The following is a 23,560-nucleotide window of genomic DNA, read 5'->3' on the forward strand; positions in this document are numbered from 1 at the left end:
CTGAATTACAGGCTCCTGAATTAAGGCAGGCACATACATTCATAATATGGCGGGGTTAGACATGTTAGCGGGATTCCAACCCTCCCCTAACCTGGGACAGTACTTTAACAGTACAACATAAGAACGAACTATAAAAATCACTTGAAAAAGGCTTAGCTCATCAGATGGACAAATATAAGACAGGAGCCTTTAATTTAAAGATTGTCGTTTGTGTCTGTGTTACATATAGTTTTTCGTTCATATTTTGAACATAAAAAAGGCCGTGCTTTTTCTCATTTGAATTTCTTTACATTGTTATTTCGGGGCATTTAACAGCTGACTATGAGGTATGGGCTTTGCTCATTAATAAGGGCCATACTGTGACCCGTAGTTGTTCATGTCTTAGTCGTTTGGTCTCTTGTGGAGAGTTGTCTAATTGACAATCATGCCACAACGTTTTTTATATATATATTTCAGTAAATCAACGACATAATATTTCTCTAAATGCCAGCGTACATATGTGATATACAGATTCAAAATGGTTTGTCTGAATAGTAAAATATTTGTCTTAGATTTTGTCACTAACGTATTATTAGTTTTAAATATGTTGGGAATATAAAAACAACATTAACGGCCGTTACAAAATGATAATCTGTATTGGAAGTGTTTAATCAAGTTGACATTTTCAACAAAGTTTTTTTTCTAAAGATCATCTGTATACTCTAATTACTTTGAAAGTTCAATACAAAGTGTGGAAATTGACAAAATTGTTTTCATTTTGAATATGTCTTTGCCTAAAAATTGTAAAACATTCTTTTCAAAGCCGATTTTATACTTCCCTTAAAATCATTTTTTTTTATTTGTTTCATTATGTATCACAATTTTAGAATTTTTTTGGCATTCAGAAAAAATTATAGAACTATTTGACGTCAGTATATGAAACAAATGTATTACAGGAAAATTGTCACATTAGTTGGATCACATGCAACGACATAAAGGAGTAGATACTATTTACTTTACAATTTTTTATAAATTCACATTTTTTGCGATAGATATCCATGATATGGGAGAGTTATCATATTCCGCGGAAGCTGCTTTCTTATTTTGATACAGATTTATGATGACTCAAAATTCTTTTATAGAAAGATTTATATATGAAATCGGAACTTAAACAATTTTCAAATACAATTTACATAAACCTAGTATCGATTGCAGTAATAATCTTTTGTCTAAAAACACGAATTAGGTTTTTTTTTGTATTTTATTTGTATAAAACTGAGGAGGAATACATGATATACAAGCGAGGAGAAGATATACATGATATACTAGCGAGGAGAAATTACATGATATACTAGCGAGGAGAAGATATACATGATATACTAGCGAGGAGAAGATATACATGATATACTAGTGAGGAGAAGATATACATGATATTCTAGCGAGGCGAATATATACATGATATACAAGCGAGGAGAAGATATACATGATATACTAGCGAGGTGAAGATATACATGATATACAAGCGATGAGAAGATATACATGATATACTAGCGAGGAGAAGATATACATGATATACTAGTGAGGAGAAGATATACATGATATACTAGCAAGGAGAAGATATACATGATAGAGTAACGAGGAGGAGATATACGTGATATACTAGCGAGGAGAAGATATACATGATATACTAGCAAGGAGAAGATATACATGATATACTAGCAAGGAGAAGATATACATGATATACTAGCAAGGAGGAGATATACATGATATACTAGCAAGGAGGAGATATACATGATATACTAGCGAGGAGAAGATATACATGATATACTAGCAAGGAGAAGATATACATGATATACTAGCGAGGAGGAGATATACATGATATACTAGCGAGGAGAAGATATACATAATATACTAGCAAGGAGAAGATATACATGATATACTAGCAAGGAGGAGATATACATGATATACTAGCAAGGAGGAGATATACATGATATACTAGCTAGGAGAAGATATACATGATATACTAGCGAGGAAAAGATATACATGATATACTAGCAAGGAGAATATATACACGATATACTAGCGAGGAGAAGATATACATGATATACTAGCGCGAGGAGAATATATACATGATATACTAGCAAGGAGGAGATATTCATAATATACTAGCGAGAGGAGAAGATATACATGATATACTAGCGAGGAGAAGATATACATGATATACTAGCAAGGAGAAGATATACATGATATACTAGCGAGGAGAAGATATACATGATATACTAGCAAGGAGGAGGTATACATGATATACTAGCGGGGAGAAGATATACATGATATACTAGCGAGGAGGAGATATACATGATATACTAGCAAGGAGGAGATATACATGATATACTAGCAAGGATGAGATATACATGATATACTAGCGAGGAGAAGATATACATGATATACTAGCGAGAGGAGAAGATATACATGATATACTAGCGAGAGGAGAAGATATACATGATATACTAGCGAGGAGAAGATATACATGATATACTAGCGAGGAGAAGATATACATGATATACTAGCAAGGAGAAGATATACATGATATACTAGCGAGGAGAAGATATACATGATATACTAGCGAGAGGAGAAGATATACATGATATACTAGCGAGGAGAAGATATACATGATATACTAGCAAGGAGAAGATATACATGATATACTAGCGAGGAGAAGATATACATGATATACTAGCAAGGAGAAGATATACATGATATACTAGCGAGGAGAAGATATACATGATATACTAGCGAGAGGAGAAGATATACATGATATACTAGCGAGGAGAAGATATACATGATATACTAGCAAGGAGAAGATATACATGATATACTAGCGAGGAGAAGATATACATGATATACTAGCAAGGAGGAGATATACATGATATACTAGCGAGGAGAAGATATACATAATATACTAGCAAGGAGAAGATATACATGATATACTAGCGGGGAGAAGATATACATGATATACTAGCGAAGAGGAGATATACATGATATACTAGCGAGGAGAAGATATACATGATATACTAGCGAGAGGAGAAGATATACATGATATACTAGCGAGGAGAAGATATACATGATATACTAGCGAGAGGAGAAGATATACATGATATACTAGCGAGGAGAAGATATACATGATATACTAGCAAGGAGAAGATATACATGATATACTAGCGAGGAGAAGATATACATGATATACTAGCAAGGAGAAGATATACATGATATACTAGCGAGGAGAAGATATACATGATATACTAGCGAGAGGAGAAGATATACATGATATACTAGCGAGGAGAAGATATACATGATATACTAGCAAGGAGAAGATATACATAATATACTAGCGAGGAGAAGATATACATAATATACTAGCAAGGAGAAGATATACATGATATTCTAGCAAGGAGGAAATATACATGATATACTAGCGAGGAGAAGATATACATGATATACTAGCGAGGAGAAGATGTACATGATATACTAGCAAGGAGAATATATACACGATATACTAGCGAGGAGAAGATATACATGATATACTAGCGAGAGGAGAAGATATACATGATATACTAGCAAGGAGGAGATATACATGATATACTAGCGAGAGGAGAAGATATACATGATATACTAGCGAGGATAAGATATACATGATATACTAGCAAGGAGAAGATATACATGATATACTAGCGAGGAGAAGATATACATGATATACTAGCAAGGAGGAGATATACATGATATACTATCGAGGAGAAGATATACATGATATACTAGCAAGGAGAAGATATACATGATATACTAGCAAGGAGGAGATATACATGATATACTAGCGAGGAGAAGATATACATGATATACTAGCAAGGAGAAGATATACATGATATACTAGCGAGGAGAAGATATACATGATATACTAGCGAGAGGAGAAGATATACATGATATACTAGCAAGGAGGAGATATACATGATATACTAGCGAGAGGAGAAGATATACATGATATACTAGCGAGGATAAGATATACATGATATACTAGCAAGGAGAAGATATACATGATATACTAGCGAGGAGAAGATATACATGATATACTAGCAAGGAGGAGATATACATGATATACTATCGAGGAGAAGATATACATGATATACTAGCAAGGAGAAGATATACATGATATACTAGCAAGGAGGAGATATACATGATATACTAGCAAGGAGGAGATATACATGATATACTAGCGAGGAGAAGATATACACGATATACTAGCGAGGAGAAGATATACATGATATACTAGCGAGGAGAAGATATACATGATATACTAGCGGGGAGAAGATATACATGATATACTAGCGAGGAGAAATTACATGATATACTAGCGAGGAGAAGATATACATGATATACTAGCGAGGAGAAGATATACATGATATACTAGTGAGGAGAAGATATACATGATATTCTAGCGAGGCGAATATATACATGATATACAAGCGAGGAGAAGATATACATGATATACTAGCGAGGTGAAGATATACATGATATACAAGCGATGAGAAGATATACATGATATACTAGCGAGGAGAAGATATACATGATATACTAGTGAGGAGAAGATATACATGATATACTAGCAAGGAGAAGATATACATGATAGAGTAACGAGGAGGAGATATACGTGATATACTAGCGAGGAGAAGATATACATGATATACTAGCAAGGAGAAGATATACATGATATACTAGCAAGGAGAAGATATACATGATATACTAGCAAGGAGGAGATATACATGATATACTAGCAAGGAGGAGATATACATGATATACTAGCGAGGAGAAGATATACATGATATACTAGCAAGGAGAAGATATACATGATATACTAGCGAGGAGGAGATATACATGATATACTAGCGAGGAGAAGATATACATAATATACTAGCAAGGAGAAGATATACATGATATACTAGCAAGGAGGAGATATACATGATATACTAGCAAGGAGGAGATATACATGATATACTAGCTAGGAGAAGATATACATGATATACTAGCGAGGAAAAGATATACATGATATACTAGCAAGGAGAATATATACACGATATACTAGCGAGGAGAAGATATACATGATATACTAGCGCGAGGAGAATATATACATGATATACTAGCAAGGAGGAGATATTCATAATATACTAGCGAGAGGAGAAGATATACATGATATACTAGCGAGGAGAAGATATACATGATATACTAGCAAGGAGAAGATATACATGATATACTAGCGAGGAGAAGATATACATGATATACTAGCAAGGAGGAGGTATACATGATATACTAGCGGGGAGAAGATATACATGATATACTAGCGAGGAGGAGATATACATGATATACTAGCAAGGAGGAGATATACATGATATACTAGCAAGGATGAGATATACATGATATACTAGCGAGGAGAAGATATACATGATATACTAGCGAGAGGAGAAGATATACATGATATACTAGCGAGAGGAGAAGATATACATGATATACTAGCGAGGAGAAGATATACATGATATACTAGCGAGGAGAAGATATACATGATATACTAGCAAGGAGAAGATATACATGATATACTAGCGAGGAGAAGATATACATGATATACTAGCGAGAGGAGAAGATATACATGATATACTAGCGAGGAGAAGATATACATGATATACTAGCAAGGAGAAGATATACATGATATACTAGCGAGGAGAAGATATACATGATATACTAGCAAGGAGAAGATATACATGATATACTAGCGAGGAGAAGATATACATGATATACTAGCGAGAGGAGAAGATATACATGATATACTAGCGAGGAGAAGATATACATGATATACTAGCAAGGAGAAGATATACATGATATACTAGCGAGGAGAAGATATACATGATATACTAGCAAGGAGGAGATATACATGATATACTAGCGAGGAGAAGATATACATAATATACTAGCAAGGAGAAGATATACATGATATACTAGCGGGGAGAAGATATACATGATATACTAGCGAAGAGGAGATATACATGATATACTAGCGAGGAGAAGATATACATGATATACTAGCGAGAGGAGAAGATATACATGATATACTAGCGAGGAGAAGATATACATGATATACTAGCGAGAGGAGAAGATATACATGATATACTAGCGAGGAGAAGATATACATGATATACTAGCAAGGAGAAGATATACATGATATACTAGCGAGGAGAAGATATACATGATATACTAGCAAGGAGAAGATATACATGATATACTAGCGAGGAGAAGATATACATGATATACTAGCGAGAGGAGAAGATATACATGATATACTAGCGAGGAGAAGATATACATGATATACTAGCAAGGAGAAGATATACATAATATACTAGCGAGGAGAAGATATACATAATATACTAGCAAGGAGAAGATATACATGATATTCTAGCAAGGAGGAAATATACATGATATACTAGCGAGGAGAAGATATACATGATATACTAGCGAGGAGAAGATGTACATGATATACTAGCAAGGAGAATATATACACGATATACTAGCGAGGAGAAGATATACATGATATACTAGCGAGAGGAGAAGATATACATGATATACTAGCAAGGAGGAGATATACATGATATACTAGCGAGAGGAGAAGATATACATGATATACTAGCGAGGATAAGATATACATGATATACTAGCAAGGAGAAGATATACATGATATACTAGCGAGGAGAAGATATACATGATATACTAGCAAGGAGGAGATATACATGATATACTATCGAGGAGAAGATATACATGATATACTAGCAAGGAGAAGATATACATGATATACTAGCAAGGAGGAGATATACATGATATACTAGCGAGGAGAAGATATACATGATATACTAGCAAGGAGAAGATATACATGATATACTAGCGAGGAGAAGATATACATGATATACTAGCGAGAGGAGAAGATATACATGATATACTAGCGAGGAGAAGATATACATGATATACTAGCAAGGAGAAGATATACATGATATACTAGCGAGGAGAAGATATACATGATATACTAGCAAGGAGAAGATATACATGATATACTAGCGAGGAGAAGATATACATGATATACTAGCGAGAGGAGAAGATATACATGATATACTAGCGAGGAGAAGATATACATGATATACTAGCAAGGAGAAGATATACATAATATACTAGCGAGGAGAAGATATACATAATATACTAGCAAGGAGAAGATATACATGATATTCTAGCAAGGAGGAAATATACATGATATACTAGCGAGGAGAAGATATACATGATATACTAGCGAGGAGAAGATGTACATGATATACTAGCAAGGAGAATATATACACGATATACTAGCGAGGAGAAGATATACATGATATACTAGCGAGAGGAGAAGATATACATGATATACTAGCAAGGAGGAGATATACATGATATACTAGCGAGAGGAGAAGATATACATGATATACTAGCGAGGATAAGATATACATGATATACTAGCAAGGAGAAGATATACATGATATACTAGCGAGGAGAAGATATACATGATATACTAGCAAGGAGGAGATATACATGATATACTATCGAGGAGAAGATATACATGATATACTAGCAAGGAGAAGATATACATGATATACTAGCAAGGAGGAGATATACATGATATACTAGCGAGGAGAAGATATACATGATATACTAGCAAGGAGAAGATATACATGATATACTAGCGAGGAGAAGATATACATGATATACTAGCAAGGAGGAGATATACATGATATACTATCGAGGAGAAGATATACATGATATACTAGCAAGGAGAAGATATACATGATATACTAGCAAGGAGGAGATATACATGATATACTAGCGAGGAGAAGATATACATGATATACTAGCAAGGAGAAGATATACATGATATACTAGCGAGGAGAAGATATACATGATATACTATCGAGGAGAAGATATACATGATATACTAGCAAGGAGAAGATATACATGATATACTAGCAAGGAGGAGATATACATGATATACTAGCAAGGAGGAGATATACATGATATACTAGCGAGGAGAAGATATACACGATATACTAGCGAGGAGAAGATATACATGATATACTAGCGAGGAGAAGATATACATGATATACTAGCGGGGAGAAGATATACATGACATACTAGCGAGGAGAAGATATACATGATATACTAGCAAGGAGAAGATATACATGACATACAACTTCGCTTCAATTGAAGCTGTTTTCTAGAGGAGAAATTCTGCTCTATCACGCATTAGGCTATGAGTTATAAATGAGAAGCAGCTGAAATTCCAAAGTAGTTTCACTGAGTCTATATTATCAGTTCGTTTTTGACTGTTTAGTACGAATTATTTTTGGTATATTTATATTGTCTTTCATCATAACAACAGCTATGGCGTTTTCGACGTTTGTATTATTTTATAATTCGGTGTTGATCTTTTGTGAAGACATATTTTTCTCTTATTATTGTTTTTCTTTTTGTACATTTCTTGATCCGTGTAAGAAAATATTTCTCCTCACTAATAATCTATCAGTTTGTTGAAAATGATTGCTTAGAATTTATCATTTATTTATGCTGACGTCATGAAAAAAGTGATCATGCCCGATGACGTCACATATAAAGAACACCACATTTTGCAAAAGTTTGGAAAAGGACGGATAACAACCATAAGAGAAGCGGATTCCATTATTATAACTCGTGTGTTACGATATTCCTCTACTCTCAGGATTTAAATAATAACTATTTATAAACCTCGACAAGCCTCGTGCTTTAAATATTGAAATGTCTCGAGTGAGGAAATACTGTAACGCACTTGTAGTAGGTAATTCCGACAAGTTTTAATAAATTAGTTAACGATAATATATATTATTTTGTACACACCATGCATCATGTTATAGATATATATTAGCGAAGAAATGCAAAAATGTTTTTCATTTTTTTCAGGTATTTTTGCAACTGGGTTTTCTGATAGGTGGAGTGTCATTTACGAACGTTAAGAATGTAATATTAATGATTGAGGGTCGGATTAAAAAAAAATATAATACTAAAGATACCATGTACTGTGCCAGTCATTGCACTACAACTGATGGATGTTTAAGCTTTGAATATAACTTGGTGAATGCAGTATGCAGACTTTTCAACTTTCCTATTACACGTTATAACGAAAGTTCGTGTACAACAGGGAACAAAGTTTACTCTTACAGGAGATGGAAAGGTATAGTCTGTTTTACATGCATTTGGTAAATATGATATGAGTAGCAATGATCATCCATTCTAGTCTCAATTTGTACACACTCAAAATACTTGCTATATAACCAGCCATAGATATGAAAAGATGTTGTATGTGTGCTAATCCGACATATCTCCCTTCAGATTATAATGTGTATTATCACCAAGTCATAGAAATAGGAATAGATGATACGGTTTTGAAATGAGTAGCAATAAGATAAAATCAAATATTTGGTATTAGTGCCAATGAGAAAACTCTCAATTCAAGTAAAAATTAATACAAACTCAAAATACTTGGTAATCAACACATCATAGATATAAGAAGATGCGGTATTAGTGCATATGGGACAACTTTCCATCCATTAAGTCACAATGTGTATAAACAACAATATATAGAAATAAGAGCATATGATATAATTTATCCATCCAAGTCAAACCGTGTACATACTCAAAATACTTGTTAATCAATCAGTCATAGAAGATGTTTTACCAGTGAGAATGTATTCACTACTTTGAAATATGATATTTGTTTCTCTAATTGTTATGCTTTTTTCACATTTCCTGACCAGTGTGAGAAAAACATTTCTCCTCACTTGAGTTGTGAAAAATCTGTTCTGGGCAAATCAAATGATTGGTTGAAATTTAATTGTGACTTACAATTTTCTTGTTTTCTTGTGAATTTTCTTATCGTGACGTCATGAAAAAGCGAACATGCCTGATAGCATTACATAAGAAAGTACACAACTTTCCTCAAACTTTAAAAAGGAAGGTTAAAAAGCAAATAGAGAAATAGATTCAACCATTGTAACTCGTGGATTACGTTATTTTTACACTCTCAATAGTTAAATTTGAATTATTTAAAAAGCTCGACAAGCCTTGCGCTGCGCTTTAAAAATTAAAATTTAACTGTCTCGAGTTTGGAAATATCGTAATACACTTGTTGCAGTTGTGAAATCTATACACCCTAGTTAAACGCATTTGTTCTCATTATTATCATTATCATTATTTATATTGTTATCTTATTCGAGTACGAACAAGACAGGGGTGATCTAAAAAAAATATGTTAACATTGTCATTGGTTTCAATGAATTACATTGATGTCTCAGTAAAATCAGAAGCGATAATTCCAAATGTGAAATACACAAGGTTATACGTTGGATCATCAAACTATTCGATAGAACATCTTTATATAGTACCGACTACTACTCTGTCTACAGTTAAAGATGGGCTTCAAACATTTTGTGGTGAGATACATTCCACCAGTGCTGCTTAATTTACTGCTTAATCTTCGATCACAACATGCTCAACCTTTGCAATTTTGAAGCAACATAAAGACTTTTAATTTGTTTACGCTTTACACTATTTTCCCCATGCTTCACCATCTCATTAAACATAGTTTTTTTGTGTTTTTTTTTTATAGAAATAGGAATCGTAGATACAAATTTATTGTTTTGGGTTACACAAATTCATTCCTATTTTGTGAAGAACGACACTAAATCTACCAGAATATATACTATAGATGATATTATCAAAATGCTGGACTGTTGATCGACAACATATTTGTTGAGTTGGAGGATTCATACTTCAACAGACAGTCGGTAAAGTAATGTGTGCTAATTGTGCACCCCTACTAGCTGATTTGTTTTTTTACTCGTATGAAGCAGAATGCATTCAAAACCTTCTAAAATACAAACACAAAAAGCAACTTGCGAAATTCTTTATTTTTGCATTCCAATAAGTTGATGATGTCATATCATTGAATGACACATATTTCAGCCAATACCTGCATTTCATATATCTCAGTGAGCTTGAAATTAAGGATACTAGAAGTACTGATCCATACCTTGAACTTTACCTGATTATTGACACGGATGGACGACTTCACCAGAAAATCTATGATAAACGGGACGATTTCAACTTCCCAATTATCAATTTCCCATTTCTCAGCAGTAACATACCCTCTGCCCCTTCGTATGGTGTTTACATATCACAATTGATACGTTATTCTCGTGCTTGTTAACACTATACGGACTTCATATACAGGAGTGTGCTCCTTACACAGAAACTGCTTCAACAAAGTTATGAAGAGGACACTCCTTAAATTGTATTGTCACCACCACGAATTAGTTGATCCATACCATGTGTCTTTGACCAAACTAGCTAAGGACATTTTTACCACATGGTAGATTGTGGTTTGTCATTACGTCGTCTTATTTTTTAATTACCGAACGTGACTTATTCCCAATTGTGACTGTTTTGCTGAGTGTGAATTCGAATTACTAGAAGACGTGTTACGGTACTTGTCTATCCCAAATTTATGTGCTTAGTTTGATGTTGTATTTGTGGTTCTCGTCGGATTTTGTCAAATTTGCTGAATCCTTTTGGTGCAACTAAGTTTGGATACCCTGAATAACCCCCCATGTAGTTTAATTTTGATTTATTTTTTATTAAACATTTAATTAATTGTTTTCACGTGGAATATAAGTCGAAGTTACTGACAAACAGCATTTAGTTTTTTGCCATCCATAAAACGGCCAGTCAAATTTTCTTCACTAAAATAGGTGTCTTGTAGGCAGTTTTAAAATGTGACCATATGTCTCTTTTGGATCCCATAATTTATCTTTTGGGTTTGCGTGACTAAAAAGGAGTTTTTTTTTATAATTTTTTATTCAAGATAAATATTTGTGGTATTTCCTCCTTCCTGAAAAGAAAAAAAAATGTTTAAATCTATATTATGCATGTCTGTTTTATAGAAACCATGTTTCTATAGAAATCATTGATGGGCCCATTTCAATACCTTTTTATTTTATTATTCCTTGAGTAGATAATAATTTTCTTTTAATCTTTGGGAATTATTCAACTTTTTTATGTTTTTATGTTTTTATGGTGAAATTTTAATTCAATTTTTTTTTCATCAAAATGATGAATTTCATTTTCATCTATCAACAAACTTTTTAAATTGTAGTGGCATGGTCGGTCAACTGATAACTTGTATGGCTAGCCTAAGTAATTTCTATTTGACAGTTGTGTGTACTCTGGGGTGTGGAAAACCTTAATTTTATGGGGAACATCCTCATGATCCTGTCCATGTGTATTTCAACAGATGACATTACACATGTTTTTCTTCTGTTAAATGAATGATTTGTATATCATCATGATTTGCTATTTATATAAACCAAATTTTGGTACAATAATTATTTACCATATTAACATTGAAAATTATGAATGTTAAGTGAAATATGTCTACAGTATGATTGGTTTTAATCATTAAATTACAAGATTTAGGAATCAAAATTTGTAATTATCTAAAAACCCACATTTAAATTATTTTATGTTTTAGATTGCATAACCATATTTGCATTTGTAAAAATATTCATATACCTAAATTTTCAATTACTTTGCATGCCGAACTTTTAATTTTGTTGTAAGAAGTGTAACTTGAAACAGGATTTGTATAGTATTTTTGTCTTACTATACACATCCTTGCTTGAAACAACAGTATATCATATAAAGAGAAATCAAGATTAAAGTTATATCATGAATATTGGTCATGAATTGTAGAGCTCAGAACTGTCAAATTAAAGACACAATTCAGAATGTTCAGAATATGTCAAGCCATCCTGAGAAAAAATAAGAATGTCAAGAATATGTCGAGTAATTTCTAGACAGTATTCAAATGTCAAGAATTTGTCAAGAAATTTTAAGACCATATTCAGAATGTCAAGAATGTGTCGGGTAAATTGAATACAAATTTAATATAAATGAGAGTTTGTCAAGAAAAATTAAGACACAAGTCATTGGAGAATGTCGAGTAAAAATTCATGCACATTAAGACAAACACTGGTATTTTCAGACTTTTAGACTTTTGTAGTGATGTTATGTTGTCATTTTAATTTTATAATTAATATTGCCATTAAAGCGGGAAGTTTAACATGTCAAAACAACAAGTTCATACCACCATTTTTTCTTAAAATACCCTGTACCAAGTCAGAAAAATTACATTGTTTGTTACATTTTAATGTTGTGTTTCTGTTGTGTCGAAGTTCTCTTACATTTGATGTGTTTTTCTCAGTTTTAGTTTGTAACCCGGATTTGTTTTTCTCTAACGATTTATGAATGTCGAACAGCGGTATACTACTGTTGTCTTCATTTGTTACACTCATCCCATGTTGCCAAGACGTTGCAACAAAACACAATGTTGCATGCGTTGAAAAAGATTTTGTTTCTACTTCAATTTAAAAAAAAAATTACCAATGTAATCAAAAGAATATAACTATAAATCAAAGAATTCAACTTTTGAAAGAACATATAATGGATACTAGAGGGACAATCAATCAATCTCATAAATCGAAAATAAACAGATAACGCCATGGATAAGAAAACAAGTCATGGGTACAACAGACATATAAATGTACACAAGACATAAGATAGAAAACTAAGATATGAGGTGCTTAAGAAGATTCAATTCAAGGACAAAAACTGACAATAATAGCACCGCAAAAGGTGGGAGACTTGGTCTCTTACCAGGGTAAGTAGTTCCTGGCTTGCATGTATTATGCGGCATAACCTTTTGCTGTAGGAAGAGTAAGTAGTTCCTGACATGCATGTATTACGCACCTTAACCCTTTGCTTTAGGTAGTGTACGTTGTTCCTGACATGCATGTATTACGCGCCGTAACCCTTTGCTGTAGGAAGAGTAAATAGTTCCTGACATGCATGTTTTACGCCCAATAACCCTTAAGTATAGGTAGAGTAAATAGTTCCTGGCATGCATGTTTTACGCCCAATAACCCTTTAGTGTAGGTAGAGTAAATAGTTTTTGGCATGCAGTTATTACGCACCATAACCCTTTGCTGTATGTTGAGTAAATAGTTCCTGGCATGCAGTTATTACGCGCCATAACCCTTTGCTATGGTTAGAGTTAAAAGTTACTCTTTTATGTAGGTAAAGTGAATAGTAACTGGTATGCATGTATTACGTGGCATAACCCGTTGCTGTAGGTAGAGTAAATAGTTTCGTGCATGCATGTAATACGCGCCGTTACCCTTTGCTTTAGGTAGAGTAAGTAGTTCATTACATGCATGCATTACGCGGCATAAACATCTACTGTAGGAAGAGTAAGTATTTCCTGACATGCATAAATTACGCGCCGTAACCCTTTACTATAGTTAGGGTAAGTATTTCCCAGCATGCATGTATAACTCGCCATAACCCTTTGCTGTAGGTAGGGTAAATAGTTCCTGGCATGCATGCATTACGCGCTATAACTCTGTGTTGTATGTATTTTCCGAGGAATAGAGAGGAGGACGTGTATGACATGCATGAACTACGCGCCATAGCCCTGTGTTGTATGTATGTCCCGTAGTCTAGAGAGGAGTACGTGTCTGTCATCCTTGTATAATGCGCCATCACACTTTGTTGTATGTATGTCAGGTAGACTAGAGAGAAGGACGTGTCTGACATGTATGTATCACGGGCTATTACCCTTTGTTGTATATGTGTCCCATAGACTAGAGATGACATGCATGTATTACGCGCCATAACCTTTTATTGTATGTACATTATGTATGTCCCGTAGGCTAGAGAGTAGGAAGTGTCTGGTATGCATGTATTACACGCAATAACCCTTTGATTTTGGTAGGGTAAGAAGTTCCTAGCATGCATGTCTTACGCGCCATAAATCTGTGCTGTATCTTGTCCCGTATGCATGTATTACACGCTTTCAACCCTTTGTTGGATGTATTTCCCGAAGAATAGAGAGGGGAGGTGTATGCCAATAATGTATTACGCGCTATAACCCTTTGTTGTATGTATGTCCCATAGATAGGCGGACGTGTCTGGTATGCACGTATTATACGCTTTTAACCCTTTAATGTATGCATTTACCGAAGAATAGAGAGGAGGACGTGTATGACATGCATGTATTACGTGCCATAACCCTTTGTTGTATGTATGTCCCGAGGGCAAGAGAGGAGTACGTGTATGGCATGCATGGTTTACACGCTATAACCCTTTGTTGTAGGTAGGGTAATTATTTCATAGCATGCATGTATTATGCACCATAACTCTGTGCTGTATTTTGTCCAGTAGTCTAAAGAGGAGGACGTGTCTGACATTCATGTATTACGCGCCATAACCTTTTATAGTATGTATGTTCTGTAGGCTAAAGAGGAGGACGTGTCTGACATGCATGTATTACGCGGCATAACCTTTTATTGTATGTTTGTCCTGTAGGCTAAAGAGAAGGACGTGTCTGACATGTATGTATTACGCGCCATTTTCCGTTGTTGTATGTATGTCCATAGACTAGAGAGGAGAACGTGTCTGACATACAGGTATAACGCGCCATTAACCTTTGTTGTATGTATATCCCGTAGGCTAGAGAGGAAGACGTGTATGACATGCATGTATTACGCGCCATAACCCCTTGTTGTATGTATTTTTCGTAGGCTAAAGCGGAGGACGTGTCTGACATCAATATAGTATGCGCCATAATGCTTTGTTGTATTTATGTCCAGACTAGGCTAAAGAGGAGGACGTGTCCGAATTATATGATACAATTTATTTATTTTTCAGATGGCTGTTCTGATCCATGATATGCTTATCATGAATCTAACAAGATATGTTTGTCCTTTCCTACTAACACGACCAAAACTTAATATTGGGATGAGGCACAGCCTTACTGTAAAGCTAAAAATGAATCCTTTCTTATCATTGATAGTGTCCCTAAACTTGTTGTAGCTAGAAACATTATAGACATGAGGCGAAGTGAGTCAATTCATTAGGTATTTACTTGAAAATAAAATTTACAAAATATCAGTATAACAGACTCGTAGTCAGTTGTAAATGCACTATTATAGCAGTTTCGGGAGCAATGAGTCTGTTTATAAAGCAAGCTTCATTTATTCAAAAACCAGTTGTTGGCATGACACGGGTTATGTTCTTCTCATATATGCTATGATGGTATGATACTAAACCCCTAACGGGAAGGATTGTGCCTGATGTTCATATGATGAAATTATAATCTTTCAGTCAGTTTAATTGAAATCTGGAGCTGGCATGTCAGTTAACTGCTAGTAGTCTGTTGTTATCTATGTATTATTGTCATTTTGTTTATTTTCTTTGGTTACATCTTCTGACATCAGACTCGGACTTCTCTTGAACTGAATTTTCATGTGCGTATTGTTATGCCTTTAACTTTTCTACATTGGCTAGAGGTATAGGGAGAGGGTTGAGATATCACAAACATGTTTAACCCCGCCGCATTTTTGCACCTGTCCCAAGTCAGGAGCCTCTGGCATTTGTTAGTCTTGTATTATTTTAATTTTAGTTTCTTGTGTACAATTTGGAAATTAGTATGGCGTTCATTATCACTGAACTAGTATATATTTGTTTAGGGGCCAGTTGAAGGACGCCTCCGGGTGCGGGAATTTCTCGCTACATTGAAGACCTGTTGGTGACCTTCTGCTGTTGTTTTTTTCTATGGTCGGGTTGTTGTCTCTTTGGCACATTCCCCATTTCCATTTTCAATTTTATGTTTTACAGAGTTTGTCTTTAAAGCCGTGTGGAGGCAGTTGAGTGCCTCCCCGCGCTTCAGGTTTCCCTCTTATAACATACTAGATTATGGAGTGTGTGTCCGAGCGAGAACTGCTCTAGTTCATTACTTTAGGAATATTTATCAAAAAGTAGTATTTCAATATTCAGCCCCATTCTACTATTTAGTCAGCCATCAGTCCTACCCTGATATACCCTATCTTTTTCGGGTAATTAATACTGATAGCGTTTGACATTTTTAGCCAAACAGATTTATCAATTTTACATAACTTAAATTATTGTAAACTGGTTTATATTCTGGACGCCAGTCTTTGCTCCTTTATAATATAATTCACTAACAAAAAACAATTATGAAGCTTAGAAATGGAAAAATATTAAATACTAAACTTGTTCAAAGGGTATCTACACGTCTCAATCTTCAAAATCGGTTATCTAAAAATACTACCATCGCTAACATTTTTAACAATACAAATCATGGTTACTCTTCTATCGATAAGTGTCATGCAAAAAAATTACTTAGATGTCCCCGTCTTTCCACCAACAATACGGTTAGGTCCACGTTTAATGGTCGCACATTTTCTTTGAATTTTGAAACTGATATAACTTAAAAAACAAACAGTATTATGTATTTACTCACATGAAACAAACCGGGATGTGGTATTCAGTACGTAGGAGAAACTGGACGATATTTATCTAAACGCGCTCAAGAACATCTGTATCGTTTTAAAAGACCCAATAAACTCAAAAGTATCATTTACATTGTACCAACACCTTAAGAAGCACAACCATCCTTTTAAATATTTAGCAGTTCAACCTTTAGAAGCAGTAAATAAGCAGCCTAGTGAATCTCATTCAAAGTTTGTACGATCACGGAAAATAATTGAATTAAATTGGATTAAAAAATTACAGACAGTCTACCCTCTCGGTCTTAATGATAATATCATGGGAATTGGTAATATATCTAGAACCGATTCCGTTAACATTTTGGATATAGTTTCTAAAACTGTTCGTAAAAACCGTTCTCACGGTCGTAGGACAAATCGCAATCAGAGAAAATATCGGACAAATCATACCAATATTTCGGACCTAATTTCTATTTCAAAAAACAACGGCAGACATTATCTGTTAACAAAACTCTGTTCATTACCGGTTAATAAGTTAAACAAATTTTGGAGGATTGCAACACAATTTCATATAGCAGTCCTAAGTATGAAATTGTTCAAATTATTATGGCATATTGTTATTTTGAACTATTTCCCAAAATTGATCGCCCTGAAGATCATAAATACATTTTATTAAAATAAAGTATGTCAATAAAGGTTTTGATTTTGTAAATATTGCCGGTATATTTAACGACCATTCTGTTAAAGAACAAATTCCTGGATATTTTGACAATACTGAGCTACCTCTTCTTTGTTATATTTACAAGAAATCTACCCGGAAATTTGTGTTTAATTATAGTCAACTGTGTAAAGATGTTAATATCAGTAAAAATACACCTACTTCATGTAATTGTAGTACCTCCGAATATATTTATGGACTCATTTCCCATGTTATAACAGGAGATCTTAACATCGTTCAAGACCGAGAGTGAAAATCATTCCTCAGTAAAGGACCTAAATATCGTCCCCCGTCAATTATTAATTGGAATTAGTGTCGTAATATCATCCACGACTCACTCCATACTTACTGTATGAAATGGATAAAACGGGAAAAAGCTGACAAAAAAATCTTTGGACTCTTTTTTTAATGCAGTAATGAAGATAGTTGATATACGTATTCATCATTTTAAAGAACATTTTACTATTAACAATAACCACAAAAAACCTATTTCTCGTATCAAACATAAACTAAAAGAACTAGCCAAGAAATTTGTTTTTGTCCCGGCCGATAAAGCTGATAATAATATTATTATTGTTTGACGTAAATTTTACATTGAGGTTCTGAAAAAAGAATTCACCAATTCACCAACATTCCAACTGACTCCATTTTCAGATAACCACATCTGTAACAAACATAAACTTTTAGCTACCGCTTTACAAGCAGAGCCAAATACAATGAAAGTCCCAACTATGTACTGGCTTCCGAAGCTACACAAAACACCTTACAAATATAGATTTATTTCGTCTTCAAGCCATTGTTCCACTACTAAATTGTCTATTCTTCTTACCAGCACATTTTGTACAATTAAAAACCTGATAATAAATTGTTCAAATAAGGCCTTCGAAAATAGTGGAATTAATTACTTTTGGAGTGTAAAGAACTCGTTGGAAGTACTTGATAAATTGCATGCTTATATTGGTGATTTTAAATCTGTTCAAAGTTTTGATTTTTCTACCCTGTATACCACATTGCCTCACATTCTCATTAAGAAAAAATTCACACACTTTATTAACTGGGCATTTAAAAAGTCAGAATGTGAATATATATGTTCAAACTCTTTTAGGTCATTTTTTAGTAGCAATAAACAAAAAAACTATGTCAATTGGACATGCTTTGATACTATATATGCCCTTGAATTTTTACTAGATAACATTTTTGTTCGCTTTGGGGATTCCGTATATCGTCAGATTATCGGAATTCCAATGGGGACTAACTGTGCACCACTTATTGCGGACCTGTTTTTGTATTGTTATGAGTTACAATTTATGACAAAAATAAGCAAATACCCATCGAAACAACATCTGATAAACAAATTTAATAATACTTTTCGATATTTGGATGATATTTTGGCTCTCAATAATGACGACTTCAGTATGTATATTAAAGAAATTTATCCTGTTGAACTTACTTTAAATAAAGCTATTACTAACAAAGACCACTTCCCTTTCCTCGATCTTGATATCTATATCACTAACGGAAAGCTGAATACTAAAATTTATGATAAAAGAGATGATTTTTCATTTCCTATCGTTAATTATCCATTTTTAGATGGTTACGTTCCCTTGTCACCATCTTACGGTGTTTATATATATGTATTTATTAAAGTTGAACATACACGTGTTTTCTATCATGTAAACAATCACACGTGATTGTGTGTCCGCATAGTGGTCATCTATTGGTGTTTATATTGGATGAACAGGTTTGTGTTTTTAAATATATGATATTTCGGATTGGTCAATATTTGTCGCATTGCGTAAGTATATTGAGTATGATATTTGTTATGTAAATAGCACGGGATTTTTAAAGCGCGAATAGTTGTCTTGTTTAAGTGATTTAAGATATATGGTCATTCGAAGCTCGTATACCGTTCAGTAAGGCAGCTTAGTTTAGGTTAAAGACCCCCTCCCCAACCCGGATTAAGATGCTTGTATATTTGAAATGTTTTCACGCATAGATAGATAGATATTTATACTATCAGTAGGACATTGTTTGTTTGATTATTAATATTTATATGTATATATGATTTCTGATTTTGTTGTTCTATTTTGTAGGCCGTCGTGTACTACGCAGCGGTGTTGCCGATATCATGACATCGGGACTCACTATTTTAATAAAATTTAACAGTAAGCTGCACATGCTGGCGAGCTATTCCTATGTAACAAGTGTTTGTTTTTATTTTATAAATACTTTATATGCGTTTGAGCTGACGAATTAGAATATAACTCAACTTGTACGATTCGCTCGTGTATGTAACAATGTTTTATATTTTAAAGAGAGAAATTTATGTATTACTGAAAAATTATTACACCAGGGTTTTCGATATCACAAACCAGTCAAAACATTTACTAAATTTTATCATCGGTATAAGGACATCATTCGTAAATATAGCTCAACATGCAGACTTCTTATACGTTTAGGTATTTCACATCCATTTTTTTATGGAAATATTCTTTATAAAGCACAAATGTGTCAGTATTCACCTCAAAACCTTTGAATAGACTTATTAAGAAGGGATATAGTTACGATACTGTTGTCAGGTCATTAAAAATTGCATATTTTGGCGTTAATATTGATTCACTTATAGGGTCTTTGCATCGGAACTACACACATTTATTCAAAAACCAGTTGTTGGCATGACACGGGTTATGTTCTTCTCATATATGTTATGATGGTATGATACTGTAACAAAATGGGGGTTCCTTGAAATGGAACTTGTTTTCCCTAAAATTGTGTGATGATGTTGTTAAAACCTTACCGTTAAATGACTGTGTTTATTTTATATTTTTTGTACAACTTTGTGTAAACATTGTTAACTTTTTATTATTCTTAACGTCCATGTTTTTACTATCGGAACAGCTGTGAATTGTTTACTTCATTTTAAGTACACCAATGACGTCATAGCCTAATTTTTCTATGACGTCGGCTCTGGGTTTGGTAATTTAGGTAAATGGTAAGCGGAAATGGTAAGCCGAAATGGTAAATGTTAAACCATTTTGGTAATGGTTTACCAAAGTATAAATACAGTGGAGTAAGCCAAAAAGGCTTCAGTACGACTTTACCCTGGGCAAGTGACACAAGCGATTAAGTAATAACCAGACTTTTTCCGTAGAATGTTGGCTTGTTAGTTCCATAACAAGTTGTATTTAGAGAATAACTTCTCGAGAGAAACGTTATCTTTTGACATTGAATTTCCGTTACCATTTGCCGATTACCAAACTACTAGTATCTTGTTCGTAAACTTTCTAGGTATTTATGTTTTATAGTTCCGCTATCCATTTTCTTTACGATATTCTAATAGAGTAAGGTATTTATTTGTTAAACTAGAATATTGTTACTTAAGTTATTTATTATGTGTACGAATTGCTGATATTTATTGTACGTAAATACAAGTTGATTTTTATTCGACGAGTCTGTTATTCTTACAAAAACCTAAACGGAACCAAATCAAGATCTATCAGAATACCACAACGTACCACAAAACCTATACAGAACCAACTGTAGATCTACCCGAATACCACGATACCAGAGATCCACGTTACCAAAGAAGAGTCGCCAGTTATAACTTTAGTTCATATATTCCATTCTTATAGCAACACACTAAGGGTTCCAATATTTATAGTTAACACCAAAGCCTGACCGCTCGGTTATCGTTACAGTGGTGGCAGCGGAGGCACGTACCTGAAATTTTATATTCTTACAATAAGTTTAATAATATTTAAGATAAGGCATAAATGAAAATAAGTAAAATGGATAGCGCGGAAAATAAATTTGAAACACCTAGGTTAACTGCCCAGGGTAGACCAGTACTCCCCCGATCTCGGTCCTGTGAAATATTCCATGATCTGACGCCGACCGGAGAGATAAGCTCAAGAGTGAACCAAGATCAATGGCCCTCACAAGAGAATACAGATAGATACGAAAAGGATGGTATACATCATACTGACAAAAGGCCATTGTCAGGAGGTCTATCACCATCAACGAAAGTGACCATTGACCAAGCGAAAAATAAGGAAGTTTCAAATAGGGCAACGGTTGTGCATTTGGAACCAAATGCGACGTGGCCGGTAAAACAGAATCTTGGTGAAGAGTCAAGCACTCTTTATAACCATGCTGCCAGGTCTAGGTATGGGTTTTGGAGTCAGAAAGCAGAGGGTTCTACTATAGCAGAGGGTACTGCTATAGCAGAGGGTTATGCTGGAGCAGAGGGAACTGCCGAGGCAAAGGGTTCTGCTGAGGGAGACTCCGGGAAAACAAGACGAGTCGCGACGTCTTGTGAATCCAGAAGGGATTCGGGAGATATACCTAGGACTTTGGACCGGGGCGTACTCCATAATATGGGGGCAACGTACCAAGCATTACCTTTGACGTCCCGCGGACGATTCAGAGTTGGGGTTAACAGGACCGACCATGAACACCGTACTCAGGATGAAATGACCAGTAATTTAAATTATTCTGGCATTAGCAATAAACCAATTTTTGACCATGATTATGATATAAACTTACCAAATAAAAACTTTTACAAAAAGAAACCAGTGCTTTATGATGGAGAGACTAATTGGGAAGACTATTTAGTTCAGTTTGAATTAATTGCAGCAATTAATAAATGGTCTGACCTAGAGAAAGCTTTAGAATTAGCTACTAGCTTAAGAGGTTCCGCCCAAAGTATTTTAACCAATTTAAGACCAGAGATGCGGACTGATTTTGTACAACTGACTGCCGCTTTAGCGTCACGTTTTCAACCAGGAAACCAAGCAGAAATGTACAGGGCGCTAATGAAAAGTAAAATACGCGGACGCACGGAACAAATACCTGTATTAGGCCAAGACATAAAACGTCTAGTAAGATTAGCGTATCCATCAGCTCCAATGGAAGTTAGGGATTATTTAGCACGTGATTGTTTTATTGATTCTCTAAATGATGCTGACATGGAATGGGCTATTTTCCAGGCCAAAGCAAAAAATATTGATAACGCCATTCAAGTAGCTCTTGAGTATGAAGCCTTCCAAAACAATAGACGTAAATTACGACACTAAGCCAGTCCGTGCTATAAATAAATATAATAACTTTGATCTAAATAGGGAAATTTATTTGTCTGAACAATATGATGACATTTCAGGTCGTCTTTCAAAAATTCCATATAACAGAAATAACAATTTAACTCCAAGAAAAGTGGCAGACCAAATGACTGGTCGGGGAAACTATTAGTAGCTGAAACCGAGTACCAAGTTTTAGCTGAGTCTAATTATGATTTTGAAGAGTCCAATAATTTTGAGAAATTCAGTCAGATAAATATATTCTTATAGTTTATATGTAATTGTCA

Source organism: Mytilus edulis, chromosome 14, assembly GCF_963676685.1.
Source record: "Mytilus edulis chromosome 14, xbMytEdul2.2, whole genome shotgun sequence".
NCBI classification, from domain to species: Eukaryota; Metazoa; Mollusca; class Bivalvia; order Mytilida; family Mytilidae; genus Mytilus; species Mytilus edulis.